The 16358-nt window shown below is 38.9% G+C and overlaps 1 protein-coding gene and 1 long non-coding RNA gene across 4 annotated transcripts in view; one reads left to right on the top strand and one right to left on the bottom strand.

Annotated features, from left to right (window-relative positions):
- SLX4IP (SLX4 interacting protein) overlaps positions 1–16358 on the bottom strand; it is a 72447-nt gene that overhangs the window by 29486 nt on the left and 26603 nt on the right.
- Positions 1–16358, top strand: part of LOC309612905 — a 48433-nt gene that overhangs the window by 22753 nt on the left and 9322 nt on the right. For 2 of the 3 annotated variants that reach the window (XR_014235393.1, XR_014235395.1), the window contains one exon: positions 167–1767. This is a non-coding gene — a long non-coding RNA (uncharacterized lncRNA). The remainder of the gene's footprint in view (positions 1–166; positions 1768–16358) is intronic. The other variant, XR_014235394.1, reaches the window with a different exon arrangement.

The following is a 16358-nucleotide window of genomic DNA, read 5'->3' as shown; positions in this document are numbered from 1 at the left end:
TGAGTAATAACTAAATCCTGCTTGGTCAGCTGTCTCAGTAGGACACTTTCCCCTATAGAAAAATAAAGCAGTATAAGTCAAATTCTGACTGTTTTACTACTGACATTACTAGGAGAAATGAGTTTATCAAAATCTTTCCTCTTCTGTCCCCCACCCTCCCGGACAGGATTATGTTAAAGGCAATCATTCCTCAGCTGGTGTCTTGTTATGGTTTTAGTGGAAAACCCTGTCGAATGGCACCTATAAGAGAAATGGTAAGTTTACCATGTAAAAGAGATTTGCACCTGCTTAGTTCAAATTCTACTGGCTGTAGGAAACCTTATTGTTTAAAGAGAAACTTGAAGAGAGAGAAAACACAAGAAGTATTTATGTCAGTTCTTATGGCAAACTAATTTTGATATGTAAACGAAGAAACTCACTGCTGTTGAAATATACTGAACTGAAATGCTTAGGGAGTTGTACTTCATTTATACATAGATAATAGGCAGTGATAAAGACTACATTATCTTTGCTCTTTAATGAAATTGGCTTCACAGACTTGAGCAGGCTACTGAGATTCTGTACTTATCCAGGGTTAATGTAAAGCTGCACTACTCTCGAAAGCTAAATAGCAGCTTGGCAAAGAATCCAGGAGGCCCTCTGCTTCCCCTTCTTGGGCACCAGCTTGCAACGCTGATGTTCTAAGTGCCCGGAACCAGGGTCAGGGCCAGCGGGGGAAGAAGCAAAATGGAAATCATAAAGTGATATTCATCTGAAAACTACATGGCAATGGTATTCCAAGATCCAGAGGCACTTATAAATCACACTTAAGGATGCCTGTTTTCTTTGAGCTACTGTGGGCCTCCTTAATTTGAAAAAACTGTCTGTAGCCACAGAAAGAGATTGGGGTTAGAGAGAGGACTGCTTTGTAGTGGAAGCACCTTTCCACCAGGAGTCTTCAGGTATGTCTACTTCTAGAAATAATTTATATTTCTGCGTTGCTTAATGTCATGAGATGTCCAGTAACAGCAGGAGGCCATCGTCTCCCGTGGTCCCCAAGCAGCCCCAAAAGTCTCCCATCCCTGTGCCTCCCGCATTCCGTACTTTATAAAGAGCTGTTGCACTTCCGGCTACCTTTCTACAGACAACCTTGCAACCCCCAATGAAGCCGCAGATGACGACTTGTTACCACATGTACTTCCTTTTGTTCTTCACCAAAAAACATTAAGTATCCAAGAAAAAAAGGAGGCAGGGGTCAGTAATATTTGTGAGAGAAAGAAAGGGTGGTCCATGTTTTAAGGACAGGGTTCTGCTACTATTTCATTTCACATTCTGTCTAAAATAAACTGTTCCAAATGGCTTTATTAGAAATTCAGAGATTTCATGAATAGAAAGGGAAAAAACAAACAAAAAAAATCAAATATGAGTTGAACAAATTCCATCCTGGCTTAGCAAAGCAATAGATTAGTTTTAAGTAGTACTGTGCTCCAATGAGTAATACTTTTGAAGGGAGTGGTCGTTTATTTGGGGTGTTACATTTCATAGTCCCAAGACACTAAGAGCAAATATCCAACATGGAGTTTTTACTGTAAAACTATCCAGCTTCCCTTGTTTTCCAGGGGATTCCTGGCCAACATGACTTGAGCTTCCCCAAGACTGCCAAGGGGAAGCTGTGGTCCAGTGCATCATGGTGGGAAGCCCTCTCCCACGGCGACTAGGAGACCAATTCACGGGGAGCCTGGGAAACTGCCTTGGGTCAGCCTGCTGAGCCCCTGGACAGCCGGGCAGGTAAGCACCCTTCACAGTGGGCTCCGCCCACCACTTCATGGCTCCCCTCCAGCAAAGCCTTCTCCCAAACCACAGGGTAGCCTCAGCAAGACATACTGTGTCCCACAACACTTCTCTCCCGGAGGTGACCGCTTCCTTAGTATCATCACGCACAAGCATGAAAAATTTCAAACACTCAGAAAAGAGGAAAAACAGTGCCATGAACACCCAAAAGCCCACCATCTATACTCAGTAATGGTTAATATTGTATCATATTTCATATACCCACTTGCTATACCATTTCAGAGTAGACATCATGACGTTTTACTCCTAAATATGCAAGCACAGACTCCCAGACAATGACATTCTCCTATATCACAAAATACTATGATCGTAACTGACATGACATTATTGCTCAAATAGCCAGTCCATGTTCAAATTCTCAAAATGTCCCCAAAATGTATATCACTGACTTTCCTCCTGAACTAGAATCCAACCAAAGGTTATGCATTGCATCTGGTTATGTCTCTTACACCTAGAATAATAAAATAATCTCTTCCTTTTTTCCATAACTCTGACCTTTTAAAGAGATCAGGCTAGTTTTTCTGGAGAATGACCCCCATTCAGGATTTGAACTTTAAAGAAAAAATCTCAGTTGCCTAAATACAAATTTTCAACCTGCATGCTATTTTAGAATGCCAGTCATTTATTAATTTTGATGGCTTCTTTAGCTGCTGCAGGAGATTGCAGGTTCAGACTAAAGCTATAATTACAATTCGAAGTCTGAAACACACACGACATGAAGATTCAGTCCTAAAATTGATTTCGAAGAAACCAAATCTTAAATTTATAGATACTTCAATTTTCAGCAAAGGTAAGCTTACCTAAGCAGGTGTGATAGTGGTCTCATATTGGTCTACATTTGTTTTACGAAAGGGCACTTGGTGGCAATCAGATGACTATGGGCTGAACTAGAAGCAGCTCCATACTGTGCACCAGTTCAGACGTGAGACTCTCCAGTCTGAGGTCATGAGTCAGTGCTCATTCACTAGCTGAAGACTTGGGTGAGATTTAATAAGACAGTAGGAAGGAAGGGTCTGATACCTATCAAGTATTGACAATGTCTTGGTGCTAGACTAGGCCAGGAACATATAATATATTTAAAAGATGGGTAATATGTGTGTTTTAAAGCTATTTAGTTCAGGAGAAATGAAGTTATAACTGATGACTTCTGAAACTGTGCCTATTCGGAAAGTCATACCAGTCCTTATCAGATAGTCAAGGGTAGAGAAATTGTAAGCTTGATGCCATCTCTTGAAACATAAAGGAAAAACTAAGTATGAGACACCGTCTTTGAAAAGCCTTTATGGAGCCCTTTGAAACATTTTGTAGGCCTAAGTGCGACCTTCACCATTGCTGATGTCGGTGGGGTTGTAGAAAGAAACTGTTCTGTGGGAACCAAAAAACAAGAGTCCTGTCCTAAGTTTAAGAATACACACACAGGATCCTAGTCTAAGACCACAACTGGGAAACAATTTGGGTGGGTAAGTGGAATATTTGATCCTGGGCTAAAAGTTTCACTTATTACCCAAGACATTTAGAGACTCCAAAAAAGTTCCCTTGAGATAACATTTCATGTCTTTAAATAAGGACAGAACTGGACTCTGAGTCACAATAAAGCTATGTCTATTTGATGCCAAAACAAATGGGCAAACTGGTTAGTTCCATTAAAAAAAAAAAACAAACCTGTGAACAAAATAATTACTTGAGGCCAAATTTACTTAGAAAAAAACAAATTTTCTACCTGTAACCTAACTGACTTTGTAGGTAATACCACGGGCCGCATGTGCTATTAATTTTATTATCTACAGGATCTATCAGAGATTGTTAACACTGAATGAGAAAGCTTCTCAGGGCAGACAAAAATTAGAATAAAACATACTGAGAAACTATCACTTTAGATTTCTTTCACATACCACTTTCCCACTATTTTGTTTATAAAAATATGCCCTTAACATTAAATATGAAAACCATGATTAGATAACATTCAAGCACAGATGAAATGATATTCAAAACGATGGTCCCCACGGTAATGATGGGAATGATGTGATACTGAGTACTTATAAAACTCAAAGTTACCTACAAAATCCTTCACTCACATTTACATAACTATGCATAAAAGCAACACAGAGTTTTAACAAACCTTCTAAATGAGGTAGCTAGTTGTTTGAACTGCTGGTTGTTGAAGCAGGTCCCTCTGCAATAGCTGTCAAACTTCCTGTGCCCAAGACGAGGATGCCAGATGAAGCATGACCTCTGTGGGCTCCTTGTCTTGCACAGGGCCCACTGCAGCTTTGATGACCATGTACATTGAGAAAAAGAGTTCTTGAACCATGGGATTTATTCCAACAGGATCGCAGACTCACAGGACAAGAAAGATCTCTGAGAAGTCACCTACTCTACTTCCCGCTTATTAGGACCATATTTATTTATTTATTTATTTAACATCTTTATTGGAGTATAATTGCTTTACAATGCTGTGTTAGTTTCTGCTGTATAACAAAGTGAATCAGCTATATGTATACATATATCCCCATATCCCCTCCTTCTTGCGTCTCCCTCCCACCCTCCCTATCCCATCCCTCTAGGTGGTCACAAAGCACAGAGCTGAGCTCCCTGTGCTACGCAGCTGCTTCCCACTAGCTATCTATTTTACATTTGGTAGTGTATATATGTCCATGCCTCTCTCACTTCGTCCCAGCTTACCCTTCCTTCTCCCTCCCCGTGTCCTGAAGTCCATTCTCTACGTCTGTGTCTTTATTCCTGTCCTGCCCCTAGGTTCATCAGAACCTTTTTTTTTTAGATTCCATATATATGTGTTAGCATACGGTGTTTGTTTTTCTCTTTCTGACTTACTTCTCTCTGTATGACAGACTCTATGTCCCTCCACCTCGCTACAAATAACTCAATTTCGTTTAAACCATATTTTAAAAACAATACTGAAAGGCTGAATGAAAAATGCCACGCCTATGCGTGTACAGCTCAGTTCTTCCTTTACCACTTGAATTGAGGTTGCACACTTAAATGCTTAAGGGGCAAGGCAGGTAACAGGAAAGGGCTGGGTTCTGACAGAGGTGAACTGGAAAAAGCACACACCTGGTTTAAAGGGGGCAGCAGCTACTGAACTCCAGCCGTCAGCTGCCGCTGGAAACTCGGGTGCAGGGTACCAGATTTTAAGCTTTGCCAGAAAAGCTGGAAATCTAAATTTTTATGTGAGATGTCCCAAATTTTAAATTAGCAATGAATTCAAATTTTTAAACTATGCCGTGCAGTCCAAAATAATGTTTGTGAGGGCCGCTTTGGCTTCGCACTGCCAGTTTGCAATCTCTAATCTGAATTGCTCACACTTTAGTTGAAGTTCATTTTCTTGTGTCCTGTCTTTGGCAGAGCTGAAGGAAAGCTGGCCACTACCACGTGCTTGGAGATAGGCATTCAGCTGCAATACAGTCATTTATTCTAAGCTAAATAAACCCTGGTCCTTAATCTCACTACACAGGATGTATTTATCTACGTTTAAATCATCTTTCTCACACTTCTAAGTCCTGACGGTAAAGATATACAGTTAACGGTTTGACTCAAGGTGGGGGAAAAATGGAAAGATTATACTATTTTAGAAAACGATAATTGTATGAATGTGTGAGATCTGTATTTCAAAAAATCACAAAGCTTATATTAATTTAAAAAAAAAAAAAAAAGGACTTGAAAAGATTTGAGTAACATACCATGTTCTTGTTTGGAAGGGCTAACCGGTATAAAGATGTGAATTGTTCCCGTATTTATTTATTTAACAAACGTACTGAGTGCCTATTATGCACCAGACAATTCCAACCAAAATCACAATGAAAATGTTATTTTTGTGTGTGAAGGGAAGAGGCAGTTTGGAAGTTGCCAAAAAGAATTCTAAAAAATAATCTAAAAGAAGACTAAACTAGTAAAAATAGGGGAAAAACTTGAAAATGAAAATTTTTTTTTTTCAAATTAAAGGTAATGTATACTTAATGTATTAAAAAAAAAAAACTAAACAAAAAGGAGGCATAGGGCTTCCCTGGTGGCGCAGTGGTTAAGAATCCGCCTGCCAATGCAGGCGACACGGGTTTGAGCCCTGGTCTGGGAAGATCCCACATGCCACGGAGCAGCTGGGCCCGTGAGCCACAATTACTGAGCCTGCGCGTCTGGAGCCTGTGCTCCGCAACAAGAAAGACCGCGATAGTGAGAGGCCCGCGCACCGCGATGAAGAGTGGTCCCCACTTGCCGCAACTAGAGAAAGCCCTTGCACAGAAACGAAGACCCAACACAGCCAAAAATAAAATAAAAAAATAAATAAAATTAAAAAAAAAAAAAAAAAGGAGGCATAAAGAGAAGGTTAAATCATCAACAATCCAACCACCCAGAGATAGTCACTTTGTCACCTTGACTTTGATACCCTCCAGATTTTTCTCAAGATATATACTCACATATATATTCTCTCTTTTTACAAAGATGGAGACATGATTTTTTAATGCTGCTTTATAATCAGATTTTTTTTTTTTTAGAAATTCACGTTCTTTTATTTATTTATTTATTTGTTTGTTTGTTTGTTTATTTATGACTGTGTTGGGTCTTCGTTTCTGTGCGAGGGCTTTCTCTAGTTGTGGCAAGTAGGGACCACTCTTCATCGCGGTGCGTGGGCCTCTCACCATCGCGGCCTCTCTTGTTGCGGAGCACAGGCTCCAGACGCGCAGGCTCAGTAATTGTGGCTCACGGGCCCAGTTGCTCCATGGCATGTGGGATCTTCCCAGACCAGGGCTCGAACCCGTGTCCCCTGCATTGGCAGGCAGACTCTCAACCACTGCGCCACCAGGGAAGCCCTATAATCTGATTTTTAAAAAAAATCTCAATGTTGTGTACATTGACTTTGTGTATGGTATCTGTGAGGAATCCACTTTCATTCTTACCCCAATGAATAACCAATAGAATAGTCAATAGAAAGTCCCCACTGATCTGAAATGCCAGCTCTGTCATACATAGACCTGTCTTTCTGAGTTATTTTATTCCATTGACTTATCAGTCAATGCACACTGTGTTAATTACCTGAGCTTTATTTATAATAAATCTTAATATCCAGGAGTGCACGTTCCTCTCCTGCTCCCCAACACTATTTCTAGTCTTCATCAGGATTACCTGGAGTTATTCTTGGCCCTCCATGCTGTCATAGAACTTTTAATTATTAGCTTGTCAAGCTGCATAAAAAAACCCTGTTGGGAGTCTGATTAGAAAGGCCTTGAATCTATAGATCAAGGTGAAGAAAACTAACATCTTGATGATAATGAGACTTCCTATGCACTTAACATGGTAGATCTTCCAATTATTTTTAAGGACTTTTAAAATGTCTTTCAATAAAGTTTAACATTTTTCTATATAAATTTACTGCATACTTTATTAGGTTTATTATGAGGTACTTCCTATTTTTTTTATTGTTGCCATTGTACATGTTAGCTCCTAAAAATTACATTTTCCAACTGTCTGCTATTGTAATTGATTTCTGTGTATGGACCTGCAGCTGAAAAACCTATGGAATTGTCTTATTAATTCTAATAATTAGTCTGCATATATCCTTTAGACTTTTCTATGTATTCATTTACCCCCAAAATGACCCTTTTGTTCTTTATTTCCAATATTTCATCTGTATTATCTTCCCTGTCTTATTGTTTGGGCTGGAACCTCCAGTAATTATTGAATATTGTAGTAAGCATCTTTGTGGTGCTCTCAGTTATAAAAGGAATGTTTTTAATGTTTCACCACTGAGAACAATATTTGCTGTAGACTTTTTATAGACAGAATCCTAACCTTTCCAAGAGTTTTTATCATGAATGACAGCTGCTTTTTCTGCATCTAGTTATCATATGCATTGTTCTCCTCTAATGTATTAATGTTGTACATACTACTAACAGGCTTTCTAATGATGAACCAACTTGGCATGATGTCATGATTTTTTTCTACATTGCCAAATTTGGTTTGCTGACATTTAGTTTAGGATTTCTGCTTTTACGTTTGAATGAAATTAACTTGTAATTTTCCTCTCTTTTATTGTCCTTATCTGGTTTTAGTGTCAAATTATACTAACCTCATAAAATGAGTTGGAAATGTTAACTCTTATTCAATTATATAAAACTGGAATTACCTATTTCTTAAATTTTGAGGGAATTCCTTGGTAAAATATCCAGACCTGGTACTCTCTGCTGTATTGGTCTAAATTGTTTAATTGAATCTATTCAGGTTTTCTCTTTATTCTTAGCTCAACTTTGCAGTTTATCTTTTTCTATGATTTTTTTTCCTTTCATCTAAGTTTTCAAATTTATTAGCATAAAGTTGTTCTTAATAGTCTTTAGTCTTTTAATTTCCACTGACATCTAATTACATCTTTTTTTTCACTACTAGTATTTCTACTTCTAGTAATTCTCTTCGTCTTTTTTCGCCCTTGATTTTGACCACTTTTATTCTTGAAAATTTATTTTAAAAAACTTAATTTGAGCTATTTTAAAAATCCTTTCTACTATACATTTTCTGTATAATTTCTTTATATTCTTTTATTTCTCTCCTCTATTTTCCTTGAGTTTATTAATTTGTTCTTTATCTAACTTCTTAAGCTAGATGCTTAACTTATTCATTTTCAGCCTTTTTCCTTTTCTAATATAAGCTACAAATTGCTCTATGTAGGTATGCCCTACAACTTCTGGAAAGTAGTCTTTTAATTATCATTCGCTTTAAATATTTTCTGATTTCAATTCAGATTTCCCTTCTGTCCCACATATTATGTACAAATATGCTTCTTAATTTCCAAAAGTATCCCTTTGTTACTAATTTCTAAATTAGAGAATGTGATTTATCTTTTTTTAAAAATTTTATTTATTTATTTTTGGCTGCATTGAGTCTTCGTTGCTGCGTGTGGGCTATCTCTAGTTGTGGCAAGCGGGGGCTGCTCTTCGTTGCGGTGCATGGGCTTCTCATTGTGGTGGCTTCTCTTGTTGCGGAGCACAGGCTCTAGGCCCGCGGGTTTCAGTAGTTGTGGCATGTGGGCTCAGTAGTTGTGGCTTGCAGGCTCTAGAGCACAGGCTCAGTAGTTGTGGCGCACAGGCTTAGTTGCTCTGTGGCATGTGGGATCTTCCCAGACCAGGGCACGAACCCGTGTCCCCTGCATTGGCAGGCAGATTCTTAAGCTACTGTGCCAGCAGGGAAGTCCCCAGAATGTGATTTATCTTGCATGATCATATTCTGTGAAATTTTTTGAGGCTTGCTTAACAGTCTAATGTGATCTAGTTTTGTAAATGTTCTCTGTATGTTTTGATAAATATGAGCATTCTCTGGCTACAAAATATGTCCACTGGTTCAAGCTTATTATTTGTTTTGGTCAAATCTTTCATATCCTTCTTATCTTTTCATCCTTTTCATCAATTTAGTAATGAGAATGGTGAGTTAAGATCTCTCTTTATGATGGTGGATTTATCAATTTCTTTTCAGTTCTGTCCATTTTGCATGATATTTTTAGGAACTGTATTATGTACACAGAGGTTTAGAATTTTTATATGTTCAACATAAACTGAACCTTTACTCAATAGTCAGTGGTCTTCTTTAACTTTAGTAATGTTCTCTGCCTTAAATATTTTTGATTTGATACTAATATACCTGCTCCAGCTTGCTTTTCAGTGGTATTTGTCTAGTATACCCTTTTCCTTCCTCTTACTTTTGACTTTTCTCGAGTCTTATGTTTTAGGAATATCTCTTATAAATAACACATGAATAAAATCTTTAACAATCTAGTCTTTAAAATATTTGACCACAATTATCAATAGATATGGATTAATAGCTATTGTTTTTTTATTTGCTTCACTTTTTCTCTGTTTGCTTTTTAAAGCTCTTTCACTGCCATCTTGGATTGATTTATTTGTTTTTCCTCCCTTCTTTCCATTTCCCTTCTTCCTTCTTGCAGTGTCACACTATAATTTTTCAAATGAATATTTAACCTAACAAGTCTAAAGCTAGTCTACCTTTTTACCCCCCTCCAAAAAGTCAAGACCTACGAATGCTTTAACTAATCACCCATGCCGCTCTTCCACTACGTATCTGCCAATGCTTTCCAGGATTTTAGCTTTATCTTGATTTTTATAAATCCTATAAATTATTCACTTCTGTTGCTTTGCTGCACCCACATAGTTATCATTTTCTTTGTTCACATTTGACTGCTCCTCCGGCCTCTTTCCTGGGATCATGCCCTGCTTCCTAAAGAAGAGCCTTTGGAAGTCCATATAATGACACTTTGTGAGTAGCAAGCTTTTTCAGTTGTCTCTATGTTTGAAATGCCTTTATTTCACCTTCAGTCTTGAAAAACAACTTCACAGAATATAGAATCCTAGGTCGACAATTATTTTTTTCTCAGAACTCTGAAAAAAATCATTCCAGTACCTTGGATTATATTTTTGCTGTTAATTAATTGATTGATTTTAAAAAGATGATCTGTCTTTTCCTTCTGGCAGCTTTTAAGATCTCTTTTAAGTCTTTGGCATTTGGGAATTCACTGCAATATATCTAGGATCTTTTGAAAAATTTATCCTGCTGGGATCTGCTGAGATTTCTTAAATCACAGAATACATCCTTCACTCATTTTAGAAATTTGTCAGTCTTTTTCATTTTAATTCCCGCCTCCAATGCCTTTTTCACTGTTCTTCTGGAACTTTGATTTTTCTTATGATGAATCCATTTTCTCTTTTCCTAATTTGCTGGGATCCTGCTGAAACTCTGACTGATGTGATATTGCCACATTCCATTCCAGAAAAAAAATTCTAATTCACATTCCCACCAAGAGTATAACATCATGTCCATTTCCCCATATTCATACCAACATTGAGCAATCAGCGTTTACCTGCCTAATAGGTTAATGCTCACGGCTCATGGCTTTTTAATTTCCAGTTCTTTAACTGTAAGTAAGGACAAACTTTATTTCAGATACATTTGTATTTCTACATGTCCTTTGTTCATTTCTATTAGGGTGCAGAGCTTTTTTTAGTTTATTTTTTTTCACTGATTTGTAAGCATAATTTTACAATAATTACATTAACCTTTTATCTGAACATGTTTTCTTCCTATATTATCATTTATATTTTAACTTTGTTTATAGTGTTTTTTATTTTGCCAAAGTATTTTCCACTTTTATTTAGTCAAACACATATATTGTTTTGAAATTCTGACATAAAGCTTTTGCCCATGCCAAAAGACAACAAAGTCACTTACATTATCATTTTCTTATAATATTTTCATCTTATGTTGAAATCAAAAATCACAAACTAGTGGCCTATGAAGGTGCACGTGGTGTTATGAAAGTTTTTTAATTAGTTACAGACATTTTAAGGATTGGGCAAGTTTACATGAAAATATGTATTTTCAGCTTCACTTGAAAAATCAGAATATGTAGCACATGGGCCTACGTTTCCACAATGGCACAGAGTGGCTAAAATTGGTAGAAGCTACAACAAGCCAAGTGGGGGAAGCTGAGGATTATTGGTCGTGATAGAACTAATGAGAAAGGGACACATTCAAGGGACACTTCAGAGACAGAAGCAGAGACAGGTTTGGTGGTCAACAAACAACATGTGCAGAGAGGGTGAATTCCAACGACGGTGTTTCCAGCTTTGTTGACTTGGTGAATGGGGGCTTGCTAAGGAACAGGGAGGGTGGGGAGAATTGGTAAGACAATGAACCAAGCTTTAGACAGAAGGACCTATGAGATATCTGGGAGCGGCTGTCTGGGAAGCAAATGGAAATAAGGTGTGGACTTCAGAGGAGAAGTGATGTCTGGAGATATATACTGAGGCAACTCTGACCAAAGGGCAAAGAGGTCCATGGTGGAGCATGCCAAGCGAGAAATAAAGAGGATGAGGGTCAGCAGAGAAAGAGGTGCCCACAGGAGTGGTCAGACGGGAAAAGGGATAACCATGGGAGTGAGGTCTTGGAAGTTAAGGGTAAAGAGAGTTTCAAGGTCAAATGCATTACTAAAGGTGGAAGTAGAAAACACTAGGAGTTGACAATTAAGAGGTGGTTGACAGCACTTCTGAGGTGGCTTCATGGTAGAAGAGTGAATGAGGGTGAGAAAGAGGGCACAAAAAGACAAACATCTGTTCCAGGAACTCTGCAAACAGGAGGAGCAGGAGGCAGCACAGGAGTGTCAGGGGAAACTACTGAAGTAAAGGCAAACCGTTGTTTGTCCCTCTGGGACCACACTCCTGTTCCCGTTCCCCAGGCTCGTGCTGGCTTTCTCGACAGGCACTGCCTCACTGAGTTCTGTTAGGACCTTACTGTGGCTCTGTCCTTCATGACATGCGGTCACTGCTTTCTCCTCTGTGTTGACGTAGTCTGTTTTCTGTTCTATGTTTGCTAGTCAGCATTTGTCTGTAACAAACATTCCTCTCAGGATTGTCACCATCACTTGGGATTTGTATCCCATTTTACAAGGTGCTAGGTCCTTTTGCCATTTTTGATGCATTCACTCAAGCCATGGATGAAAACACCAAATATGCCCAAAGTTTATCATCAATCCTACTGTTTCTTCCAGTTATCAAATAAACCACTGTGAAGTTCAAGTGACCACCTACTGGTCTAGAGTCTTTCCAACTCCCAAGCATGAGCTCCCTGCCCATATCTAAATCACTCGAGGAATTTGAATCTCCAACGCTAGGGTCTTTTACAAATGCATATCCTGTATCCCCTGCATCTGAGAACCCGATGTAGATCTGAGGTGGGTGCCAGAGAACTGTATTCTTTTAAAAAAGCTCCAGGGGATTGTGATGCACAGCTGAGGTTTGGAAGTCACTGCTCTAAATCTTATTTTGTTGATTTACTTGTCTGTTATAATGAAATCAGTAGCAAGAGTCTCGCTAGAGTAATGGTGGTACTTTACAGAGTTGTTGGAAGACAAAAACAAAATTCGAGTCTGTAAGTGAATATAAGAGAGAAATTACACGAGTTCCTTAAACACAACAGATAGGCCTTTGGCAAGAATACTATAGCAACAGTGAAGAGGCATGGGGAGAAAGCTAATTTCTAAGGCACTCAAGGCTCAAACTACCAAGGCAATTGATGAGAAGCCAATGCATATTAGCTCTATTATTATCGCACCTCTGGAGGATTTCAAAGAACAGCTCTCATGCCTTCTTTGTTTTCTTCTCTCTCTCTCTTTTTTAACTGCCTGCAGATAAACTTTTTCACAGAAAAAAAAAAAACCACCACATGCTTTTCCTTTTCTTATCTTCCACAAGTCCTTAGAGTTAACATAAAATTTACATCATTTTGATGTGTAAAATATTAAAGTGATAGGTATGCAATAACTTATGATCTTAATTAAGACGTTAAACCAGATCTCATATAGGCTCAGGTTAAAAAAGGAACCAGCTATGGATGCTATCGGCAAAGTTCAGAAGAATATGTAAAGGGGTCTTTTAAATTTTGTTTTGCTGACACAATATTTACTGATAATATAAATATCAAATGAACCAATCAAAAATACTGATTGATAAAAATATCATAAGAAACTCCATTTTCACCGTATACACATTGCTAATATGAGATTATGAGAGATAAAACCAGGCATCACGTGCTGCCCAGTGAGATGCAGTGGGAAGTACACCCCCTCCACCACAAAGGATTCTTGCACAAGAAACAACAACAGGGGACCAGACCTCATCAAGCCCTCACCACCAGGTTACAGGAAATACAGGGCTGGAAGAGCATGTTAACATCACCATGCAGATGCAGCCAAACCCAAAATGTGGGAAATTCCAGAGGACACTTGACCCAGTTTCTTCAACAAGTAAACAGCAAGAAAAAAAAAACAAAAACTGGGAGGGGTGTCACCATAGGTTCAAAGAGATATTTATCTAGGGTAAAGAGAATCAGCCAAATGCAATCCGTGTGTGGACCAACCTTGTTTGGACCCTGATTTGAACAATCCAACTATAAAAGAATTGAAGAGATATTCAAAGAACTCTGAAGACAGACTATATATCTGATGACATCAAGAATTTTTTTTTTCCTTAACGGCACTTTGATCATTTAAAAAAACAAACAAACAAACAAAAAAACAACCTCATCTTTTAGAGCTGTGCATATTGAATCATTTGTGTGTAAAATAATACGATATTCAGCATTTACTTTAAAAAAATCAGGGGGAGGGGGCAGGAAAAAGCATAAATGAAATAACATTGGCTATATGTTAAAAATGTGATACTGGCTGATGGATAAGTGGGGGTTCGTTGTATGATTCTATTGTTGTGCTTATTTGAAATTTCTAAGTTACAAAATGAAAGTGAAGATTCTTTTAAAGAAGGCTTAATTTTTAAAAAGAAGCACCATCATTTGATGAAAATATTCAAGAATCTTAAAAAAGGATGCACTTTTTTTCTTTTAAATATTTGTGTTTCAAAGAAAGTCCTTCTTCCAAAGTCTCCAGAACATAAATCTTGATTAAAGCTTGATTTTCTAGGTAATTTTCTAACTTTGGAAATAAGATTTTATAAAGAATGCAAAAGTATTTTTTATTATGTTGTGAAATTTAGTCATAATCTTTAGAATCATCTTTCCTGAGGAGATAACGATTAAAAGGCAACCTAAGCAAAAATGGTCCAACAGGTGATTGTAAAGCTCTTATCTTCCTGAAGCCTCAATAAGCACACTACTATACTTACAACAGGAATCGTAACTTCACCTCGAGATTCTTTAACTATTGGCAGTCCAAGTTGAAAATATAACTGATTACAGATATAGTTATAGAGATAGGTATAGACACAGATTACATACCTTTTGCACACTCAAGCCACATTACCAACCTGTTAAGTATGGAGTAAAAAGTGCACCAGTATTAAATAATACAGCTTGCAGTAAAAAGAGCACCTTACTAAAAACTGAATCTGAGGAACCTGGCAGCCTGAGATAAAGGAGACCTTCCCACTAAAAACAAGAATCCAGGTAAAAAAAAAACGTGTTTAAATATTGATACATAGCTGAGCTCGAGACAAATGGAAATATCAAGGAAATACCAGGAATGGAGAAGGCAAGAGTAGAAAACCAATGGGCAGACACCCTAAGGGCCTCTGGAGAAGGTCAGACGAACCCAGGCGAGGACTAAAGCTGTATACCCTGACCATATCCTGGTCGCCACCCAGCCCTGGGAGGAGACACTGCTCCATCATTCCATGAAAACCCCACTCTCGCCCGACTTGTATATTTTTCTTTTGTTGAATGCTGAGAACTGACCATCCCCTGAGGCTCCACAAAGCCTCCCATAACGGTTCATTATCCCAAACCTCCCAGCTTCCTGCCTAACCCTCCCACAGAACCACTTTCCTGCCCTGCCCTTTCTCTATCGCCACCTTCCAAATGCACACGTTTTCAAGGTCACGCTTGAACTCACTTGACTGAGATCTGAGATGTTTCCAGACACAGTTCTCCGCTCTTTTCATAGCAACTTTCTCTCTACCTTTAATTGGTTTTATTAGAAGGTCCACATGATAAGAGGCCTTTCCCCTTGGTATTTGAAGGTACTAGACACTCTGCAGGGCTCTGGAGTCTCAGACAGGGAGTCCTGGGGATCCCAGTGGTGTCCTGGGGTAGGTGTGAGTCTCAAAGCAATGGCCACCCAAGCAAGGGCATGAACACATGTGTTTCCTTCTGCCTCAAGCCATGCACCGTCCCTCCCACACCCCTCCCTGGCCTTGCGCTTCTCGCTGGTTTACTACGTTGTCTTCGTCCTTTCTCAGTGGCACACCTCTCCCACCAGCTCTACAGCGCCCAGGTTCTTCAAGAAGCTCTAGCCCTACTCAGGGTTTTCCTCGACGTGCCAGCCCCGCCCATGCCTGCTGTCATCACCCCTCGCCCCTGGTCTTGCCCTGTGGTCCCAAGCTTATGCTCTGAGGGCCAGCTCTTCCCTATCCACCTGTGTCTGCACCCTCCACTCTGCTCATTTCCATCAATAAAACCCCTTCCCAGGGCATCGGAGCAAGACAATTTTTTTCTCTGCTCTCTTTTCAAAACACATCTTTTCTTAAACAAACAAACAAACAAACAAAACTTTACTGAGCTCAGGAAAAAGAAAAAAATCCTTAGAAATGGCAGTAAGGCCAACAGGGTTAAACAAGCTTGGGCTGCACATCTTTGGGAATTCTATGTTAGTTATATAACAGAAGTTAAACATGACAGTACATATCACACTGACAATGAGCTATCACAGAGTGGGCAGGCTGGCAGCACACTGGAGCCTTCCCATATTAGTGAGGCATTCTACTGAGCGGGATCTTACTCTTTCTGACCCTGAAAATGATCTCAGGACAGGAGTTATAGGGACCAGTGTGAACAGGAAATATACATTCTTTTATTCTGTCAAAAGCTGGATGTTCCTCTAATAGTAATAACCAAACCAGAGGCATCCAACTCATGCTGCTCGTGCACCTACTACAGAGAAGAGACAGAAGAGTTGAAGGAGAACAGGTACAATGCAAGTGCTACAACAAAGACATGTGCGGGAACTGGGG

Source organism: Balaenoptera borealis (assembly GCF_965194805.1).
Source record: "Balaenoptera borealis genome assembly, chromosome: 16".
In the NCBI taxonomy this organism is placed as follows: domain Eukaryota; kingdom Metazoa; phylum Chordata; class Mammalia; order Artiodactyla; family Balaenopteridae; genus Balaenoptera; species Balaenoptera borealis.
The sequence above is the reverse complement of the archived record's forward strand: the minus strand, read 5'-3'. Positions and strand labels throughout refer to the sequence as shown.